We start from the raw sequence: 23,860 nt of genomic DNA on the forward strand, positions 1-23,860 counted from the left end.
AAATAAAGCATTGGGACAAGAGGAAGAGGCTAATACTCATGGGAGATCAGAATTTGTCATGAGCAGACAAGTATTGTCTAAGATCAAGGATCGCGAAGGAGCAGGAAGTGCTGGTGATTTTTGACCATGAGGAGGATAACCAGTTCTTGCAGTACTGTATGATTTCAGGACACAAATTACAAAATAAAATACTGCTACAGGTCCGGAAAGCAATGACACTCAGCAGAAAAGCTGGACAGTCCTTCAGTAAACTTTATTTCAATAAAAACATTTCAATAAAAATAAGCGCTTTCAATCACTTAAACTGTATGTTAACTTCTTCAGACTATTCACCCACAGTAAACAGCTCTGTTTAAAAAGATTCAAGTACAGTGATGCATTCATTACATCACTTCCTCAAGTGTCCCAAAGGTACAGCACCCTTCTCTTCAAAACATCATCTTAAAAACATTTCAAGTACAAAACAGAGATGGGTACAAGACCAAGCTACCTTATTATTTATTTAACTTGTTTTAACCCAAAAGGTAGCTAACACCTACTTAAAATATCACCCATCTAGTCAAAGCTTTTAATGCTAAAATAGGTTTTATACTGCAGCAGTCATTCAACCCAGGATAAAAATAGGCATTAAAAATTAGTTCACCTTTACTGGGACACGATCAATGACCAAACATTTAAAAAAGTGATACTCTTGGCGAGGGCCTTGGAAACTTTATTTGCAAAATAAAGAGTTAGTATGGCAACTAATTTTTAATGCCCGTTTTCTTCTAAACCAAAGGCACATTTTTTCTCCATTTCTGCAGGCATTCTATAGAGAGTTCTATAGCATCTTCCTGTGGCACATTCTCTTCAGTTACACCCTGTTTCATCTGTTGCTGTGTCATATGGGAAGTCACTGGCCTGTCACTCCTCAACATTGAGTGTGTCACAGTTGCCACAGTTTCCTGTTCCTTCCCTTGCTGTCCAGCTTCAACTGAATGTTTATACTGGTTTTCTGTGGAAGGCTCCAAAATATCTTCATATGGCAACCAACCTGTTTCTTCCCATTCTACTGGTTTGTCTTTAATTTGGATGTCTGTTGCTCTATCCTGCTATGGTGCTTTCTGAGTTGTATTTTCTACACTGAATCCTTTACTTGGCAGGTACACCATAACCTCAGTTTCTATTTCTTTAAGTTCTCCATTGCTAATCTTCTTTTCTACTTTTTCTCTGTCTTCTTATTTGTATTGTAAAGTTTTCCATGTCTGGATTCCTTTGCCTGTATTTCTCTTCAAATGTCTTTGGTGCTGCTCTTTTTGTATTGGTTAATTCATCGTGTTACACTGCTGCAGTCATCACACTTGGGTTATCCTGCCATCAGGCGGTCCCGCAGTCGGCCAGAGTTCCAAAGTCTTGGTCTGGCATCGGTTGCTGTCGCTTCTTCCCTGACGTCAGTGCGCCACGGGTATATAATATGCATCCGATGCCATTTTCTTCAGTCTTTCTTGCCGCGAGGTGCCCGAAGCAGAAGCAGTTCGCAAGTACTGGTCGGCCGATGCCTGAGATTTACAAAGTCGAATTTCAGATCCGAAGTCTTCAATAAAGTTAAGTACCCCATTGGGGAAACCTTTTTCTTGCCTCAGACCGATGTCAGAAAAAGTTAATAATTGTATTTTTTGTGGGAAGCAAATACCTCATAAGGACTTACACTCTTACTGTATTTCATGCCTAGGCCCTGATCACGAGGTCACTAGCTGTCGGTTTTGTGCTAGATTTAACAAACGCACTATAAAAAGACGTTTTGATTTTGCTTTACACTACTTTGGCCGCAGGTTCAATTATACTATGCCGTTGGATCAGCCGACGACCTCAATACCGAAAAAACGCAAAGACAAGGATAAAGACAGGCATCCGAGGTCCAAAACCGATGACAAAACCTCTTCTAGGCCAGTCGCCGGTTCTCAGTGAGGCGCTTTCGCAGCCCCTGACACCCACTACCTCAGAGCCACAGGCCGCTTCCGACTCCCACGTGGAGACATCTAGGTCTCTGGAAACTCAAGGTATTGGACCTATGGAAACTAATCCCTCAGATGTGTCTGGAGCTGCTGAGCAGGCATCGGCTTCTGAGGGTGTTTTCAGACCTTCACAACTTACCATTAAAACAACAGCCAAGACAAAGGTACCATTAAAGACAAATAAACAAGAACAGCATTCTCCTGGACAGTCCTCCATGCCTAAGAAACAAATGCTTAAAATGGCCGAAGACCTCATTACTCTAATCAGGGGTTTCCATCCCTCTCTTGAGAAAAGGTCTAGGCAGAATGCAGACTATGACTCCTCTGATCAGGTTTCCATTTCCTCTGATTCCTCTTCAGACCAGGGATACTCTCTAACCCCCCTATGAGGACTCTGATGCTGAAGAATCTATCCCTTCAGCCTCTCCTCCTGAGGATTATTCTTTTGGGGAAATTTTACATACCATGAGGGAGCATTTCCATTGGGAAAGTCAGGATTACTCACAATCCAAGAAAAGGCTTGGGGATTTCCTCTTATTGCCTCAGCACAGGCCCCTGGCTATTCCACCTGTGCCAGATGTGTTCTCTGAATCCAGCTCATCTCCTGACTCTTTGCCCCCTGCTCCTGCCAAGCCAGATAGGTATTATAGAGTCCCTGACTCTCACAAGTTTCTTTACAAAAACCCTTCTGCTGATCCAGAAACTATTTCACAGGATCCAAAAGAGGTTAAGGCTTCCATTGCAAAAAATCCAGTACCCTCTGACAGAGATTCCAGAGCTTTGGATAGATGGGGGAAGAAAGTATACATGTCTGCAACTTTAGCAGTAAGAGCTTTAAATTGCCAGTTTCACATGCTTAAGTACCAACAATATTTAATGGCTCAGTTAAAACAGAAAATGCTTGCAAGCTCAGAAGCTCTGGATTGTAAAGAAATGCAGAATTTATTGCATGCAGTTGAACAGGTGAGAAAACATACTCTGCAATGTGGTTTTGATTCTTTGGAGGCCTCTTGAAGAGCCACAGTTACAGGTTCTGTTATTCGAAGACATGCTTGGTTAAAAGAACAGAGTTTACCTGATCATGTTAAGGCAAAATTATTGGATACTCCTTTACAGCATGATACCTTGTTTGGTGTTAAGGCAGAAGAGGTGTTAAAGAAAATGGAGGCTAAAGCTAAATCTATGCAAACAGTCAAGGATTTCTTACAGGTACAGCCACCTCGGTTTATCAGAAATTGGCCAACAAAGAATTGGTCCTTTCCAGTGTCAGACAGGCCACAGAGAGGCAGATACAGACGCCCAAGAGGCAGATCTCAACCCCAAGGCTCAGACAGACAACGACAGTGGGGCACCTCAACCCCAAAAGGAGGTGAGGACAAGTCTCAACCTTACAGGAAACAGTCACAATGATTTTCCTCTTCGTACGCCAAGCACGTCCCTTTTGGAAGCCCCCTTAGGGGGAAAACTAGCACTTTTTTTCTCAAAACTGGCAAACAGTCACCCAAGACAAATGGATTCTGAATATTGTGTCTCAAGGTTACGGGTTCCACTTTCACACTTTACCAAGGCTAAAAGGAATGCCAGACCTGCCACAAAATCAATGGGCAGAGGCACTAAAACAAATTACAGCCCTCATGGACATGAGAGCTATTTAAAAAGTACCACAGCAGGAACAAGGACAAGGTTTTTACTCAAGACTCTTCCTGGTCCCCAGAAAGGACAAAGCCTGGAGACTCATTCTAGACCTTTCCACTCTAAATACTTACCTGGATGTTCCGAAATTCAAAATATTGACACTACAGAAGCTCCTTCCCATGTTGGGCAAGAAAGCTTGGCTTGTTACTTTGGACCTCAAAGAGGCATACCTGCATGTTCTTATCAGACAAAATTGCAGAAGATACCTCAGATTCATAGCTGGTTCAATGCACTACCAATTCTCTGCACTGCCCTTTGGCTTATCTACTGTGCCCAGGGTCTTCACAAAGTGCCTGGCACCAGTAATTGCATTTTGCAGACAAAAAGGAATTCAAATATATCCATACCTGGACGACTGCCTCATTCAAGCAGAGACAAAGGACTTTATTCTACAGCATCTGGCGTTTGTGAAAATGTTGCTAATTTCTCTAGGGTACACAGTAAACGAAAAGAAGTCAAAACTAGTGCCCTCACAACAGATTATATTCCTGGGTGCCAGCTTAAATACAACGGCCCAGATGGCATACCTCACGCCAGACAAACAAGTTCAACTAACTCAATATTTTCAATTACTGGCAAAAAAGTCCCATCTCCCTGCAAGAAAAATTCTGCAGGCCCTGGGATTCATGGCATCCTGCATACTACTAATACCATATGCCAGACTGCATATGAGGAAATTACAATGGTACCTAAAAAGTGTTTGGACTCAACACTCTCACAGTTTAGAAGCAGTAATACCAATGATTCCCTGCCTACAACAGGAGTTTCGATGGTGGGCACAGGCATGTCACCTAAACAAGGGTCAGCCTTTTACCCAACTCACAGCCAGGCAAACTCTAACAACAGATGCTTCAGATTACGCCTGGGGAGCACACATGGCAGGAAAATGCATTCAGGGCAAGTGGACCACAGACCAGATGCATCTTCACATCAATCAAAAAGAGATGTTGGCTGTTCAAAATGCCCTAACAGCTTTCAAGGACCTTCTGCATCCAGGACAACTATTACTAAAGACAGACAACACCACAGTAATGTGGTACATAAGCAAGGGGGCACTCATTCTTATCCCCTATGCAGGCAAGCCATGACCTTGTGGAACACAGCTCTAACGTACCAAGTTCACCTGCAAGCACAATTCCTGCCAGGAAAGAAAAATACTCTGGCAGACGACCTAAGCAGAAATATCGTGGACCCTCACAAATGGAAATTGAATCCACAAATCTTCAGCATGATAACGCAAAAATGGGGATGCCCAGACATAGATCTTTTTGCCTCCCACTGAATTGCCAACTACAAAAATTCTGCACAAGGACTTATCACAAACAAGCATGGAAAGTGGATGCTCTTCTGTTCAGCTGGAAAAACCTAAAAGTTTATGCCTTCCCACCACTGCCTCTCCTTTCAAAGGTACTCCTAAAAGCCAGACAAGAAAAACCACAGATGATCCTGATTGCTCCAGACTGGCCATGCCAGCACTGGTACCCTATCTTAAAGAACTTGGCAAAGGGCCCAACATGGATTTTGCCCCAAATTCCACACCTTCTGACTCAACAAAACAATCAGATCCTGCACGGTCAGTTCAAAACCCTAAACCTGGCTGCATGGCAGATACTTTAGTCAAACAGGCAACACCTCTGTCTAAAGCTGTTATGGATGAAATTTTGGAGGCCAGGAGGCCTAGCACCAGGAAAGCTTACTCAGAAAAATGGAAGAGATTCTGCGCCTGGAACCAGGCTCAAAGCTTTGACCCTCTTGTTCCAAACATTCCTCAGATTTTAACAATACTTAACTGAGATGTTGGACAGAGGCCTATCCTTTTCATCAATTAAGATCCACGCCTCTGCCATTTCACAACATTACAACACGGATCTTCCTTTATTCTCTCATCCCTTGCTAAAGCAGTACCTCAGAGGGGCTAAAAACATAAGACCGCCCCGGAGAGCACCAACATCAACTTGGGACCTCAATTTTGCTTTGGAAGAACTGACCCTACCACCTTTTGAGCCAGCCATTACATCAGATCTAAAATTTTTATCATGGATAACAGCTCTGCTCCTGGCAGTAACTTCAGCACAAAGAGTCTCAGAGCTACAGGCATTAATGGCAGTGGAACCTTTTATAATTTTTCATCAGGACAGGGTATCTTTAAGGACAAACCCTACCTTTATGCCAAAGGTGGTATCTAGCGTGGCTCTTAACCAAACCATCCATTTGCCAACTTTTTATCCAAACCCACAGAATAAAGGGGATAAACTTCTGGATTCTTTGGACATACACAGGCAGCTACGCTTCTACTTGGACAAAACAAAAGCTTTCAGGAAAACTGAACTACTGTTTGTAGCATATGCTGCAGGATCACAAGGCAAGGCCATCTCAAAGCAGACTATATCCAAATGGATAGGACACTGTATTCGGTACTGCTACACACAGCATGGAAAATCAGTCCCTAATAACATTAGGCCACATTCCACCAGGGCAACAGCCACTTCAACAGCCTTTCTCAGAGGAGTACCTACTAAGGAAATTTTGGAGGCTGCAACTTGGAGTTCAGTGCACACCTTTACCAAGCATTACCACCTGCCTCTTTACTCTAAATCCAGAGCAGGATTTGCCACTGCAGTTCTGCAGGGCCTCATAGCCAATCCTAACTCTTTATAGACCAGCCACCCAGCCTTAGCTTTGGGATTCTACCCAAGTGTGATGACTGCAGCAGTGTAACACGATGAACATAGTACAGTTTTGTACCTACCATAAATGTAGATGTTCGAGTGTTCACACTGCTGCAGTCCAGGTTACCCTCCCTCCATCCCCTCTGAACTAGCTGGACTTATCTATACCTTTCTATCCTATGCAACCTTTGGGGTGTATTTGCTGGTAACTGAAGGTATTGTTTTTATTTTATATGTATATTTTTGATTAGCAATATGTATTGCCTACCTACTTGGGGGCACCTGACATCTGGGGCAAGAAAAACTGAAGAAAATGGTGTTGGATGCATATTATATACCTCTGGCGCACTGACGTCAGGAAAGAAGCAACAGCAACCGACGCCGGACCAAGACTTTGGAACTCTGGCCGACTGCGGGACCGCCTGACGGCAGGATAACCCAAGTGTGATGACTGCAGCAGTGTGAACACTCGAACATCTACATTTATGGTAGGTACAAAACTGTACTTTTTGCTTTCTGCTTTACATAAATATTACACCATATTAAATCTCTCTTCCTTTCCCATGTCTGTATTTCTTCTTCAGATGTCTCCTGATCTTCTTGTTTCTCCATACTTCGGGGACTCATTCCATCATGCTGTGATGTAACCTGTTTAGACCTTTTACACCAAATCTTTCACTTCGCAAGCATTCCATAACTTCAGCTTCTATTTTTTTAACTTCTATTTTACTGATCATCTTTTCTGCATTCCTCTTTGTGATATTATATTCTTTATTGCGAAGTTTTCCATATCTGGATGCCTTTGCCTGCATTTCTCTCTGAATATTTTTGGGGCTGCCTTGTTTTTTATTGATTAATTTGACTTTCAGCTTTGTATAAATATTGCACCATATCAAATCTTTTTTCCCCATGTCCATATTTCTTTTTATACTTTTCACAAACCTCCAGGTTTTGTTTATATTTTCACACTTCCTCAGATACTTCTTGTTCCAAACAGATTAAAGTTTTTTGATCTGTATAGTGTTTATCACAAATCTGTTGTATTAATGAATACAAATCTTTATTTGAGGCTTCTGACAGTTTTTCTTGTGGAAGTATTTTTCCTTCCTCTAATTTCTTTCTTAATGTTTTTGTACATCTTGTATCTGGAATTCGTTTTCTTTTGTTTTTTTTACATAATAGTAACAATACATAATTTCTTTCTTATCCTCAGTTGTCCACTCTGTCATCTTTATGGTTCTTCTGTGGTCTATCAGTTTTTGTGGGCTGCTAGTTCCTTCTACAGTAGGGGGCCATCCTGCCCCTGGGACTGACCTGGCCCCATTGTAGGGAGGAAAAAGTAGAGTACAGGGAGCTCTGGTGGCAGATAACACTGTCATTTTATCCAGTCCTGGGCTGAATGAATATACTAGTATATTGTCAGTCTTGAAATTAAGGGCAGCTAAATTATAATGAAATAATGGTATTATTGTAAGAAAGTACATTAACTTGATTTAGCAATATTTTTTGATAACATTATTAACAATCCATTTGATGTAAGGGTATTTTTATAAATTATTTTCATTAATAAACATAAATATGAATTTTTTATTTTTTTTACAAAGGAACCTTCTACTAATTTTTTTAATTTATGGTCCAGCATAAATACATATGAATCTCCACTAGATGGCAGCTGAACACCTGAATTGTTTTGTATATATGTATATTTTGGTTTTTAGTCTTAATCTATATGAAAGAAATGAGTTCATATTAACTCTATGGAAAATTAATTCTACTTGTTTTTAAACATGTTATAAAAATGAAGAATTTTTGTTTAAATGTTGTACAATTCTATATAAAATACAATCTATATATCAGTGTCGTCTTGGTGAGCTTTTGTGAAAAACAGGGTCCACCTCTTGAAGGAACTCACCAAGACTTGAGAATGAATTCAATTTCAGCGATACTACTCTCCTTTGCTTGCTGACTTGTCTCTCTGTTCAGACCCCTTGCTTTGTGAGGTTGAAGATGTCCCATGAGAAAACCAGGATTCAGCCCACAAGAGGTATACTAGACATCAACAGTAATAAACCATCTATGTTGCCATGGCATTCAGCGAATACCTGCAATGACATTCCGCATACTGTCTGGAGGGAAGTGTGTGTCAGAGATTCAGCACAACCTGTTCAAAGGAGGATAGGAACATTATTGGCCTACTTCACAATCGAGAAAAATAGTAATAATCGATAACTGTTAACATAGAGACCAGTGGGGGGATGTCCTCCTTGCAGTCCAAAGCATTAGTCTGCATGCTGACATAATGTTGTGCACTTGATCAGCAAGCCAAGGCCTGACCCTTCTTAGGAACATCTGGTGCTCATTTGGCTTCCTGAAATGTGTAGGTGTTGAGTTCACCCTCCTTAACTAGTGAGGGTCCAAACTGAGTCCCTCTTCTTAGATGAAGTTGAGGATTACGGGGTTGGGGAAGCTGCACTTTTGCTGTCATCTGCAGAGATGTATCCTGAGACGTAATATCAAGGATTACTTGACCAATAAGAATGCGACATTTTGTGAAGTAAAATCCTTGTATGCCCTCACAGTCATTTGGATGCTGCTTGTGATTACTTTCATAAGTGCACTCATTCCCAAAGCTCAACATGTATTTGTTGCACACACAGTTTAGATCTCTGTTATTGTTGTCACAATCCTGTGTTCACATGCCTAAGCATCTTAGGTGTGCATCAGATTACTAGACAAGACCTATACTAGCATAGCTTTCACTCACTTGGGGGAAACACACAACAGTAATAGCTGTCACCAGTGTCAGCTATTTAAACATGTAAGCACCATCACAATGGAAAGAACTAAGAGGCAATGTCAAGATTTGCGTATCTGTGAAATAAACCATGTGTTCATCCTGCCCCACCCACCCCCAACCCTTCAAGTGCTAAACAATTTTGTGCTCTAAAGTTATTAGAAGATATTTGCTTAATGGCAGTTTTTCTAAATTCATGCATATTATCCAAATACTACCTTATTTTCTATTTAGCACTCTGCATCTGTGCCTCCTCTTATTCTGAGAGATTCCCCTTATTCTGCAATACTTTAACCTTTGTCACTCCCTCTAAATAATTCCTATTACTTCTTGACCATATATTTCTGTTTTATATATACACTCTATTCTTAAACTCAATTTTCATTTTTCCCACTCTTGAATAATTTCCACTAGCCATTCCTTAAATTTTTATTTTTTTAACAGGAAGGTGGGAAAGTACCAAGTCTTATTTTTACTTCATTAACTTGCATTTTTTCTTTGTAGGTGTGTGATCTGAAATAGTTATAGGATGCGTGTCAAAGCTTTCAGTTAAATGCACATGTTCCTGTGAAATATAATTTCTATCCTGCCTAGCCAAGTTATTGTACCTTGAGGAATATGATGTAAATTTTGTCCAAGTTCCTGTTAAAGAATTCACATCTTCCCTAAGAAATATTTTCATAAATTTCTTCAGAAATCTGCCCTCTTTTATTCTCCCTTCCAGGTCCTCAGATACATCCTCAGTATTACAAATCAAGTTGCAGTTAGTCCATATCTGAAAGTAATATTTCCTGCTGAAAGATAATTATTTTTCCTAAAATTTTCTTAAACTCCATAACAGTTTTTCATAAAATATAAATACATGACAGCATAATTTCCTTCCCTTGTCTGTAGCCTCGTATTGCCAAAAATCTACCATTATTTCTTTTTTGCCTCTTCTGTCACTGTTGGAGCCCTTCTAGGAATGGGGTTCCTATTAAATGATTGAAGACGCATTCTTTCGAATGTGTCTTGATCGAATTTAAAAGCATGAAAAGGCAAAATAGCGAAATTGCTTCACCACTTCTGTTACTTTGCCAATTTTGTGACTGTAGTGCAGTCTTGGAGTTGGTATATTTAAGCACAGCCCACCACTTTATGTAATGTTTTGCAATTTTTTTTTTTTTTTTGGTGGAACCTGGTCTTACAACTATTTGACCTATAATAACAAGATCTACCTCCAGAAAGTAGGGGTCGCCATGGGATCCCTATGTGGAGGTAGTTTCACAAACCTAGTGATGGCTTACTGGGAGCAGGAAATTGTGCAGAAAAATGAACAAGTGTACAATCAGATTAAACTCTACACACATTTCCTCGATGATATTTTTAATTTAATCTAAGGAGACGAAAATGAAGTGAAGAATATGGTTACTTATGTTAATACTAGTTCTGAATTCTTGGAATTCGCGTACACATTTGGTAAGGACAGGATTGTCTGTGTAGATGTAGAACTATAAAAAGATTTTCAGAACAAAACCTACTGTGCTAAGATTTACAGAAAGGACACTTATTCCAATAGTTTCTTACATTATGAAAGTAACCACCCTTGGTACCAAAAGAGATCTGTAGTGAAAGGGCAGTTGGTCCAGGCCGCTCGGATTGTATCAAGGGAGCTTGGTTTTTTTGAAGAATGTGAAATATTACACAACATGTTTACCAACTGAGGTTATCCAGAACAACTGATTATTAACGTCATTGAGGAAGTCCAAGGAAAAAGGTTAGGTTTTTTCCAACCAATCTTGGGTAAAGGCCTACACATCATAATTCAGACTCAACACAGTGAAAATAACCAATTGAATTTGTCTTTTATAATACCCTTTAGTACTGACAGTGAATTTATTTCATCTATTATCCACAAAAATTGGCCATTGATTTTCAACGACAGTGAGTTAAGAAACAAATTGCCTAACACCCCTAAAATAGTGTGGAAAAGAGGTAGGAATTTGAAGCAAATCATGGAGAGTAATACCCCAGAGTTGCCATGGAGAAAAGGTATGTTTCAATGTAGCATGTCTAACTTCTGTCCTAATATGGCCATTGGTGAAACCTTCAACATTAGAAACCACATATTTAAGGTAAAAAATAGATTCATTTGCCAGTCCAAAGGTGTTGTTTATGTTGCTCAATGCCAACAATGTTTAGCATTTTACTTTGGTAAGACAGATAGAAGGCTACGTGAGAGGGTGTACGAACATCTTTATTATATAAAGAAAGGCAAATTAGAAAATGCATTGGCCAAACATGTTAGTGACTTTCCCCACCATACATTTTTATTTAAGGCGGTAGATTGTGTTCAAAATGATGGTGGGGGGGCCCTGATTGTGTACGGCTGGAAATATTAGAACTGTATTGGCAACTTCGTACCAATGCTTGTTCATCCCAGGCCTTAATGAGTCTTGCTACTTGTATCCCATTTTAAAAATTTGACCAGGTAACAGTCAGGTTCTCTGCATTACATTTATATGTAACTTGTATTCAACATTTATATTTTACTAATTTCATTTACACACATTATACTAATTAAATACATATATATTTACTATATTCGTTGCTTACTTCACAAAGCTTGTAGGTTTTTATAGGTAAAATGTATATTCAGATATTTATTAAATGTACATATATTTATTATATCTTTTGCTTACACCACAAAACTTGAAGGTGTGTATTCCTTTACTTTGTGGGAACATGAATTAGTCATTCAGACACATACTATTGATTTTTATGTTTTTTATATATTTTTTATGTAAAATGTGTATCTTGTATATATTTTTTATTGAATTGTATAACATGTATGTATTGTAATACATCAAGGTGGTCCTTTATCTGCTGGTGACTTTTTATGAATGGCTCTTTTGCCGCAGCTGCTATTCATATATATATATATATATATATATATATATATATATATGTGTGTGTTTTTTTAAAGTACTACTTTTTATAAGTAAAGAATATTTTACACAGTAAATATTAATAATTTAATATAAGTGGGTGTTAGAACAGTTTAAATCATGTGTTTGTTGAACACATTGTGTTACGCTTATTTGATGGTTTTGCACACAGTGTTGATGCTTACACTTTTTGCTTTAATTACTAATTTAAACCACCAACTGTAACTTTGATTTTAATTGCATCAATTGTGTGGTCCTATCAAATGTAGGACAGGGTTATTTAAAAAGCAGTTGAGTACATTTGTTTGTCTGAAGAAGTCCCACTGTTTAGTGGGATGAAAAGCCCTTTACAAGTATTGTGTTTTGTTAAATAAATTTCCTTTGCTTCAAGAACAGCGTTTATATTTGTTGCATTAGTGTGTTGGAGTATCCTGGTGCAATTCTCAACACTTCTTGTATTTTTCCTGGTTTGTTTTTCGTCTGAGGAGTTTTTGTTCGATGATTTAATATAGACCCTAGCAATCAGTATTATTACTCCCCTTTTGCTTTGACCCTAATATTCTGTTGAATATCATCCTGAAACGCTTTCTTTGTCAAATTCACATATTATTTTCTTTCCAAGTCCATTGCTATTTGCTTTCTGCATTTCTTAATATATTTCAAAACTCTTTCCTTTTTGTCTATACCTGAAAGGCCATTTACATTCCAGGATATGGATAACAAAGTCATTATGATAAAAAGCTGTAATGTCCTTCCTTATCACTGTTGCAATTTTCTTTATATTTGGGATATCTTGCTATGGATAGCTGAAAGTCCAGCCAGCATACCAATGCTTTTATACCTTTCCAGGATTCTGTATACACCCTTCCCAGTATTCAGCCACCTCTTAAGAAAAAAAAGCCTAATAGGCGAGCAGTGATCCTATGGCTGTCCACCTTCCTTCGGACATGTTTGTCGGGTTGGATGAAGAACCCGAAGACCACTCAGTACCTACGTCTCCTCGCACAGGGCTGCCTACTTGCACATCCACTGAAGTTGTTCCTACATCTGCTGTAGATGTGAAGGGGAAGCCACGGCTGATTATTTTGGAGGGGCCTGGGAGGAGGGTTCCCCACATACTTGTTAGAGAAGAGCTGCCTGGTACCCTTATTGAAAATAGGCAGGGGTCTGAACCTCCTAAATTTGTTAAAGCTGATGTTCCTTTAAAAAAGAACCAGAAGACTGAGCATATGGACAAGGATCCACACAGGGTACGGCTGGAGTTTACTCACGGGCTTTACAATGCCCCTATGGTCCTAAAGCCCCTTCAAGGATCATCTGTTTCTTAGTCTTGTACTCCTTCAAAACGTCCAAGGGAATCTGATTCTTCTGAAGAGGAGATGGATTTAGACTCTGGTGAGGAATCATTGGCGTACTCTTTTCAGGTACACTGTCTTCTTGCCTTAGGGTTTGAAGAGAAGGAATCACTTTCTCCTGATTTCCTTATGGAGGAATTGTCCTTTAGAGATACCATGGGCCATATGATGGAACACTAGGTGGGATTATTCTCCAGTCTCTGGCAATCAAAATAGGTACTATGAACTCTTGCAGTTAAATTCTTCTAGGCCTTCTACTATCCCTTCAGCTCTGGATGCCATTTTGGGCACTTTCTCTGTGGTGTCTAAGACACCTGATTTGCAGCATCCTGCCCCTAAGAAGCGTGAGAGATTCTATAAAGTTCTTGAAGCCCAGAAGTTTTTGAATAAAAGTCCTACCATTGATCTGGCAGTTATTTCTGTGGCTACTGATAATCTAAGTTACTGTCCTCCTCTAAGCTTTTACCTTCTGATGAGGAAATTCATACTCTGGAGAGGTATGGGGAAAAAGTGTACATTTCTGCTACCTTAGCTTTCAAGGCTATTACTACCAGACTTGTATGACAAGATATGTACTGGCTGTTTCTAAATTGAGAGGCATTCTGACTGATATGCCTAACTGAGGCAAAGACTTTTCCCTTCCCCTTTTGAGTTGTTCTTCACAGGTGACTTGAGTTTTCTTAAATACAGCTCTGATGCTTCCTCTAAGGCTGCTGCAGCTGGGTCTGTGATAAGGGGGTATTTTTGTTTATGCCTACAAGCTCTTCCTGAGGGCATTAAGGCTGAATTACTGGATGTTCCTTTGGACAACCAAAATCTGTTTGGCACTGCAGCTGCAGAGCTTTTTAAGACCTTGCAAGATAAGGGTAAAGTTATGCAGGACCTGAAGCAAATCTTTCTTTCTCCTGTTACTAAATTTCAGAGACATTATCCATTTAAATCTTGCTTTATATGCAGACAGCCATCTAGAGGGAAAAGAGCTTCCAAGAGAGTTTTTCCTGATGAGCTTTCTCAGGGTACTAAAGGTAAAAAAATGTTCTCCCTGACAAATCTGCTTCTGTTTGACCTTCAGCCTCTTCTACTCTTTGGCAAGTTTTCCTCTATTTCTCAAGTTAACTCTTGTCTTGTCCTGTGTAGCAGCAAATTACCACAGATTCTATGGTGCTTTCCATTATGCAAAGAGGTTATTTTATGGTTTGGAAGTCCCTTTCCCTTTCTCAGGCCTTCCTCAACTTCCCCCTTGTCAGCTACCTCTTTTCCCTATGGTCCTCCAGGAATTTTTGGTTCAGAGAACCATCAAACCTGTTCCTCTTTCCCAGCAGGCCAAGGGTTTTTACTACAGGATGTTTCTCATACCCAGGAAGGGGGGTATTGGAGGCCTATTGTACATCTCTTTTCCAAACACCCTTCTAAAAGTTCCTTCCTTCAGGATGTTGTCTGTCCAGGCACCATTTCTTCAGTTTACTGTCAATTAACTGGATCACACAACAGCAAATCGTGGTTATGTCGAACCACATCCTTGATAATCAAAAGAATGAACGGAAGTAAAGTCTAAGTGTGGTGACTGCAAATGTTGACTTCGACATTTTAGAAGAGTCGCCACACTTCCGGGAACAACATTACTGTGAGTTGCACAGTAAATAACATGTTTGCAGGGGGGCAAGCCCCCCTCATGTGAGGGGCAGTCCCCTCCACACCCCCCTGCTACTTTAATATACAAACTCTGGGATCGCACTATAGTGAGGGAAAGGGTACATTTCCTAATCCCCACTATAGTGCAATCTGTACCACAATGTCGAACCTTACAGCAGCGAATGCTGTATTGCATTTGCTATTGTATCGTTCAACATTGTGGTATTTGTGTTTACATAGTGCGAATCGACATTTTCACACAAATGAAAATCGCACAAGTTGCGATCGACAAAATGATAGTAAGCCGTTTCTTCTGTTGCTTCCTCAAGCTTTTCTGGTGTCCCTAGATTTGAAGAATGCTTATCTGCATATACCTATTCACCCTGACTTCAGTAAGTTTTAATGTTTCTCTGTTTCTTCCTCACATTCAGTTCTTTCTTTTGCCTTTTCATTTTTTTCCAGATCCAACGGTCTTTACCTAATGTCTGGCCCCAGTGGTAACTTTCTGCAGACTTCAGGGAATTCAAATATTCCTTTATTGGTATGACTTTTTTCAGGACCCCCTCGCAGCAGCTTCAGCTTTGGGATCTTCACGTAACTGTGCTGCTTTTTTGCAGTGTAGGGTTCACCTTAAATCTGAAAATATCTACATTGACCCTCTAACAGGATCAGGTGTTTTTCGGAAGCAAGATTCAGACCATACCAGTGATGGTTTGTCTCCTTCCCCCCAAGGTCCTTCCTTTGACTGCTTATTTTCAGTTTCTTCTCTCTTTTCCAGTCCTTCCTGCAAGGGAATTTCTGTGAGCTCTGGTGTTTATGGCATCCACTAGTCCCACAGTTCTCTTCACCAGGCTACATACTGCCATCCTCTGGATTTTCCTGTTCCTCCCTTGCCCTGTCACAAGCTCCATTGATGGGTTCACCAAATTTCATGAATTCAATTCCCATCTTTGGTTTCCCTTCACACTCAGGAGCTGTTCATGGATGCATCTGATCAAGGTTGAGGAGGTTCACCCAACAACCTTAAGGGCCAGGGACTTTATTCTCCTCAACAACTGGCAGACAGTATCAATATCAGGGAGATGAGAGCTCTCTTTATTGCTCTTCAAGCCTTCCAGTCTCTTCCAGGCTGTCTAAGAATTTTCATGGACAATACTAAACTACAGAGGCAGAGGGGAAGTAGGTTTCAAGGCCCTTAGCAAGACCCTGGTGTGTCAATAAACAGGAAGGCACAGTCTTACCTTTTTTGCAGACTGGTTGTTCAGGTTTATTACTTTGTGGTCTGCCATCGGTTTCTTCTGGTGGTTTACATTCCCTCAGAACACAGTCTTGTGGCAGGCACTTTGAGCAGATCTAAGACAGATCCTTACAAATGGATGCTTCACAGGGAAATGTTCCTGGACATAGTACATCAGTGAGGTACTTGTCAAGTAGATCTTTTTGCCTTCTTTCTGAACAGTCAACATCCTCAGTTCCATTTCAAAGTGCCAAGTCCTCTGGTTTGTAAAGTGGGTGCCCTGTTTTTTCTTGGAAGGGGATGTTTCTGTATGCCTATCCCCCTCTTCCTCTACTATTAAATGTCCTGAACAAGATCATCTAGAAGCGGCCCAAAATCTTGCTGGTGACTCCCTTTTGACCCAGCTACCACTGGTTCCACATCTGTTTCATCTGGCCAGAGGCAGTCATCACAACTTGCCTCGCAAGATGGATCTTCTCACACAAGTCAAGGGATCTCTTATTCAACTTAATTTGCCCTCTCTTCAGTTGACTCGCTGGGTGATAGGGTTTTGATTAGCTTTAAAGACAAATTTTTTGGGGACGTGCTTTGGGTTTTGCAGGAGTCCAGAAAACCCACTACTAGAAAATCCTGTGTGGCTGAATGGAAGAGATTTCCTCTCTGGTGTCTCAGATGTGAGATTAACTCATTTTCTGTGGGTATTCCTACAATCCTTTCTTAGTTGTAAAAGTTGCTCTTTTGTAATGTGGCATATTCATATGTCAGCCATTTCTGCTTGTCTGCGTTTGAATCTGCCCCGTGATTCTTGTTTTGAAGTAAATTTTTGAAAGTTGTTTTTCATATTAGGCCCCCAAGAAAGCCTCTTCCCCCTCCTTAGGACCTTAATTTTGTCCTTGAGACATTAACTCTGTTTCCTTTTGAGCCTGCCGCTTCCTTGTTGCATTGTACTTGGGAAATGGTGATGTTGGTGGCTCTTACTTCTACCAAGACAGCTCGGATAATTAACTTGATAAGACAAAAGAAATCAGTAATTCTGAGCAACTTGTTGATTCTTTTCATTCCAGGGCATTTGGTTTGGCTGTTTTTTTTTTTGTTTGTTTGTTTTTTTTAAGCAAGCCATCTCTTCCTTTCCATTGCCATTTCTTTTTGCTATTCCTTTCATGGCAGGCAGCTTTCTTCTTCTGTTCGTGCTCATTCTACCAGGGCGGTTGCCTCTTCTGGTTATTTTTTTCAACGGTCTAGGTATTATATCCATTTAGGTAGCTGCTACTTGGTCATCTGTACAAACCTTTACAAGATGGTTATGATTACTAGGGCCAGGGTGGGTTTTGCTAAGGACATCCTTCATAGATCTTGGATGACTTGCCTGTGGTTTCTACGCCCATCCTGTCTAGTAGCTTTTGTACTTTTCCCAGATAAAAGAATACCACAACAGTGATAAGAAAGGACATAGTGCAGTTGTGTAAGAACTTATAACAGTAGAATTCCTCCTTTTCATTGTTGCCATATTCTGTCCCTCTCTCCTTCCCCCCTGTTATTCTCTGTCGCCTTTCTTCTGGCTAAAGATCTTTCCTTCCTTCCTTTGTCTTTACTTCCTGGATGTACATTCTTTTGGTTTTCCTCTTTGGTTGCTATGGCTCTTCTGACGAAGTTCATTTCTGAGAATTTGGCGCTTATATATCGCATATGTACCTTATGCCTTGGATGTAGGACATATGTCTGACGTACAGTGCCTGGAAGGTGTAAAGGCTTTGGTATGTTAGCTGGACGTTCAACTATACTTGTCAGGATATCATAGATGTAAAGAATACTGTAACCATGAAAAGCACATAATCTATTGTTATGGTAAGTTCTTACACAGCTGTACTTTCCCCTCTATTATACACACATTTTTTTTTTTAATGCATGTTTCCAAATTTTGTCTTACATGCATGCACTAATGTTTGGCAGGCTGATCTTTTCATACAGTTTCTTCTTATCTCCATTTGAACCTATGTCACATTTTTCAAGACTTTTTGTTTTAATGAAAATCCTTAAACAAAAAATTTCAGAACACCCTACCCCTTTTAATTTAATGCAAACACACTAAACTATGTAGATCTTCAAAAAAATGTTTAACCCTCAAGATAGGAACAACTGCTTGCCACAAATCGACAGCTGCCCCACAAGTATAACCAAACCTAAAACTGAGGATGTCCTTCTATTCAATGTTGCAGTATTCTTTACATATGGGTTGTATTCCACCCTACAACCTGACATCTGTATACAAAAGCTTCAAGCTACTGCCAGTACATAGGATGTCACAGTTCTGCTTTGACAACATCAGCCATAAAAGGACATCCACACGTACTATCCTCAGTTTTCTGCTGCCATTTAGAAGGTTGACTTCTACGCTTGATCTACAGTCTGATTTTGTTCATGTGTCACTACCAGCTCAGATTTTATTTCTTGTTACTGCCTTTTGTTCATGTCATTCAGGAAGGGCAAGTGTAAATGTGGAAGGCAGATTCTACATAAAGATAGCCACGAGCTCTGCCTTTTCTGTTTAGGGCCTAGTCACGACCATTGATCCTGTTATATATGTCAGGCCTTTGTACCTAAAACGTTGAGTAGTTGTCTTTCTGTTCTGAATCTGTATCTGGAGAATCAGAGGGTCAAACCTCTGGCTAAAGATTTTTTGGAGGGTGCCAGGGGTCGTTCAGTCAGGCCGTCTTTGAAGACAAAGGAGAGCGAGCTGAAGCCTGAATCCTCTTCTGCTGCGCCTTCTGCCTTAGACGTACCCCTTGAGGTCAGTAAAGACCCGGTGGTCGGATTTGCTTCTTCGGCAAGTACCTCTGAGGGAACAGATCCCAGCACGTCTGAGGCTTTGCATACATCCTTTTCGGGCAATATGGGGGAACCACAGCTCATTGGGTTGGAAGACTCCAGCGACATCTATGCCGTTGATACTGCGACTAGGGATTTGGCTTCGTCTGCTGTTAAGCCTATGTCAGATTCCTCTTTTTTGTCCTCTCTTGCAGAAAGACGTGTTAAGAAGAAGCAGAAAACTAAGCACTCTAGCATTCCTTCTTCCTATCCTCAGTCAGATTGGGAAGCTTTTTCTCAGGGTCTTATTAAGGCCTTGATGGCCTTGAAACTTACTTCCCATCTGCCTTCTTTTTTTTCCTCTCAAGTTCAGGCTGTTGTATCACAGGTACCTGATTCTGCTTCTGAGGACTCCTCTTCTGATGATGACTGTTTGGCATATTCCACCCAACTTGCTTCACCTTTGGAATATGCGTCTCCTGAGGGGGAATCTAATGGAGGAGATTCCCCTCAAGAGGAAATTTCTTGTGGACAACCTATCACTAAGATGAGGTAGCTCTTCAAATGGGATTGTTCCCAAATTTCTGAAGAACAGAAGAGATACTATGACCTCCTTCAGGTGGAGGGTCCCTCACCCTCTGCCGTCTCTCCAGTCCTTCCAGCTTTCTTAGACGCATTTGCTTCTTCTAAAACCCCTGAATCTCTGGCTCCAGCTCCTAAGAGGCCTGACAGGTTTTATAAGGTTCCTGATGATTGTAAATTTCCCTACAAGTGCCCCTCTGCAGATCCAGCAGTGATCTCCATAGCTTAAGTCTTCCCCTATCCCCTTCTGCCAAGTTTCTTCATCTGATAAAGAGAGCAAGATTCTTGAGAGACTGGGAAAAAGGTGTATATACTTCCACTTTAGCAATCAGAGCTGTTAATTACCAGATGCATATGTCCAGGTACTCCTTAGCTTTGCTTTCTCCAGCCTCTCAGGCCTTATCTTACTTGTCAGATTCTGAGATTAAAACACAGGTCATGTCTCTCTTGGCAGCTTCTTCTTAGGGGACTAGGCATTCCATTAAGTGCAGCTATGATGCTGTTGAGGCATCGTCTAGAGCCGCTGCTTCTGCCCCTGTGTTTAGGAGGCATTCATGGCTGAGACTTCATTACCTCATGATATTAAGGCCAAGTTACTAGATTCTCCTTTGGACAAGCTGCTGTTTTTGGTTCAGTGGCTACAGAGATATTTAAGGATCTGCAAGAGAAAGTAAAGGAACTCCAAGACCTTAAACACCTCTTTGTTTCTCCAGTTCTAAATTTCATAGGAATTTTTCTCCAGTTCCTAAACTTCATAGGCATTTTCCTGTCAAAACATCTTTTGTTAGGAGACCAGCTCATTCAGCTTCTTCTTCTAGGCCTAAGAAGTCTTCTAGAAGACCACCTCAGTCAAATTCATCTTCTTCAGTTCCCTGTTCTCAACAGTCCTTTCAGCCCAGACCCAGTTCTCTATGACTACTGAGAGTTTCTGACAAGTCATACCCCTCTTTCTCTTCACCTTCCATCCTGGACAAGGATCACTCAAAACGCCTGGGTTTTGTCCATTATCCAAAAATGTTACTTCATGACTTGGAAGACTGTTCCTCCTTTCATGGGTATTCCACACTCCCCCTCCAGTCAGATGCAGCTTTTTCCAGAGTTATTTTCTCAACTGATGTCTCAGGGCACCATACAGCGTGTTCTTTGGGATCAGAGAGGCAAGGGGTTTTACTCAAGAATGTTTCTGGTTACAAGAAAAGATGGTCCTTGGAGACCAATTGTAGATTGTTCCTACTTGAACACCTTCCTGCACTTTCCTTCTTTCCGAATGCTGTCCCTGCAGACACTTTTCAATCTTGTTTCCCTTCAGGCCTTCATGGCTTCCTTAGATCTCAACGATGCCTACTTGCATATCCCCATCCATCCTCTTTGAAGGAAATTTTTATTTTCTCTCTGAGTTCTTTCCACTTTCAATTTTCTGCATTGCCTTTTGGTCTTTCCACTGCTCCAAGGGTGTTCGCAAAGTGCCTGGCTCCGGCCATTACCTTTCTGAGGGTCCAGGATATTCAGGTTTTCCCTACCTGGACAACCTTCTTTTCCTTGCAAATGACTCCAGTCTCTTATCTGTAAACCCTAGAGAAAGCCATTCAAAACAATCTAGTTTGACTCCATCTCAGAATCACATTTTCTTGGGGTGCAGCTTCAGGACAGACCTGACGATGGTGTTTTTACCAACAGACAAGGCTCTGTTTCTCATTCACTTCTTAGAGACCCTCCCAGTTCTTCCAGCCATCTCAGCTAGGGAGTTCCTGAGATTCCTAGGTTTCTTGACCTTCACAGTTCTCATGCTGCCCTTTGCAAAACTCCACATGAGAACATTTCAGTGGTTTCTAAAGACTACTTGGTCTCAGCATGCTCATACACTAGATACCATGATTCCACTTCTTTCATGTCTGAAATCAGAGCTCCTTTGGTGGATTCAGCAGTTGTTTTTGAATCCAGGTCTTCTGCCCCAGCCTTCTCAAAAACTCTTCACTGATGCTTCAGACATGAGCTGGGGGGCGACCTTTTCATCCGGGGAAGTTCAGGGTCTGTGGTCTCTCTCTCTGAGGAGAGAGCACATCAGCATCAGGGAAATGAGGGCTCTGCTCATAGCTTTGCAAATTTTCCACCATCTTTTTCAACCAGGTTCTCTGAAAATCCTTAAAGACAACACCACTGTCCTATAATACATAAACAGGGGGGGGTACCATGTCTTACCTTCTGTGCAGGCTGGCAATGAAGGCATGGGAGCTAGCCATTCAGTACAAGGTCATTCTTCATGCTGTTTTTCTTCCTTCTGCCAAAAATGTTGTGACAGACTCATTAAGCAGGACTATGACGCAATTCCATGAATGGATGCTTTACAGGGATGTGTTCTTGGACCTGATTCATCAGTGGGGTACTCCACATCGGATCTATGTACCTCCCCTCAGAACAGACAACATCCTCTCTTTTGTGCCAGGAGCCAACATCCTCTGGCTTGAAAGGTGGATGTCCTTCCTCATGAAAGGTGATGTTTCTTATGCACCCCCCCTTCCCTGTCATACAGAAAGTCGTGCTGAAGATTCCGCAGAACAAACCAAAAATCTTGCTGACGACTCCCTTTTGGCCAGGACAGCATTGGTTCCCCCTTCTTCTGCAGTTAGCCAAGGGCCATCACCACAAGTTGCCTCACCGGATGGATCTCTTCACACAGGACAAGGGATCCTAAAGCCATTAGGAAGTCAGATCAGCTTTTTGTGTCCTTTCATCCCAGGGCTCTTGGTTTACCTGTTTCTAAACAGACTTTTTTTTCCTGTATTTCTAAAGCTATCACCTTTTGGTTATGATTTCCATGGTAAATCTTTGGCTACTTCTGTCAGAGCACATTCAACTAGATCTGTGGCTTCTTTAAGGGTATGGATGCCAACTCCATTCTGGAGGCTGCTTCTGTGCACATTTTTACTAAACATAACAAGTTGGACTCTATTTCTCGGTCCAGAACAGGGTTTGCAAGAGCTGTTCTTCATGGCTTTCTGGAGTCTTCTTTGCAAACCTCTTCTGTTCCTTCCTCCTCCCTAGGCTCCATTCAAGCTATGGCGCACTCCCATATGTAAAAAGCACTGCAGCATCGAACAGAAGGACATAGAATTAGTTCTCTAAAATCTTACCATAATCATAAATGTCCTTCTCTTCTATGTTGCAGTATTCTGTCCCTCCCGCCTTTCCCCTGCATCGTGTCTCTCCCCTGGATGACTTATTGTTTTCCTTAGGACTCCTGTTCCTCATGGGGTATTCTAGTTCTTAGGATGGTACGAGTGGACGTCCTTTTATGGCTGACATTGTCAAAGCAGATGTGCGACATCCCACATACTGGCAGTAGCTTGAAGCTTTTGTATACTGGCTGGATGATAGGTCGTAGGGTGGAATACAACCCATATGTAAAGAATACTGCAGCATAGAAGAGAAAGACATCTATGGTTGTAGTAAGATTTTGCACAACTATTCTTTACCCATGCTGAAGTGGATTTTACAGCTTGTGCTCCCACTTACACCGATTGCTGTCCGTTCTTTTCTTAGCCGTATTCTCCTCCAAGATGTGAAAAACAGCTTATATGCTTTCAGAAAACATTAACTTTTAGCTCTAAGAAAATATGCAATGGCTGTCTCTAAATAAAACTTAATTGTACACTGCTCTATTAAATTAAAGTATTAAGGGTGCTAGGAAGGCTGCTATCTCTTATCCACTTCAGATGGAGGTTGGCATAATGGTTAAGATACTTGCCTTGCAAACCCAAGCTGCAGGGTTTGATTCTCACATGGGTTAAGTGGCGGGGCTTAAAATGGCCCACAAGGACAGTTAGCCTACTACTAACTTATAAACCTAATGTTAGACTTCAATTTTTTTACTGAACTTTTTTGCGTTTCTCTTTGCAAGATATGCTCAGAACTGTCAGGATTAATTGCGTTTACCAGCACAGCTTGCCTTCATGTAAAATTAGTCACAAATGAGAAAAACAAATAGTTAACTTTGCCAATGCTTGAATGAATTGTAAATTGCTCTCAGAACAACAATGTACTGAATTCCTCTTGTCAACTGCCTTCAGCTGCAGACCTATTGACTCCCACTGGGAACATTTACTAAAAGAAAATAAAAAAGATAATATCTTTGCAGATGCAAGAAACTTAGCATTGTTTCATGGCTTTCAT

General features: G+C 40.9%; 1 protein-coding gene across 1 annotated transcript in view; it reads left to right on the forward strand.

Moving 5' to 3' along the window:
- MUS81 (MUS81 structure-specific endonuclease subunit) overlaps positions 1 to 23,860 on the forward strand; it is a 597,219-nt gene that overhangs the window by 557,474 nt on the left and 15,885 nt on the right. The window lies entirely within an intron of this gene.

This window comes from Protopterus annectens, chromosome 2.part0 (assembly GCF_019279795.1).
Source record: "Protopterus annectens isolate FY-2018-M chromosome 2.part0, PAN1.0, whole genome shotgun sequence".
NCBI lineage: Eukaryota > Metazoa > Chordata > Ceratodontiformes > Protopteridae > Protopterus > Protopterus annectens.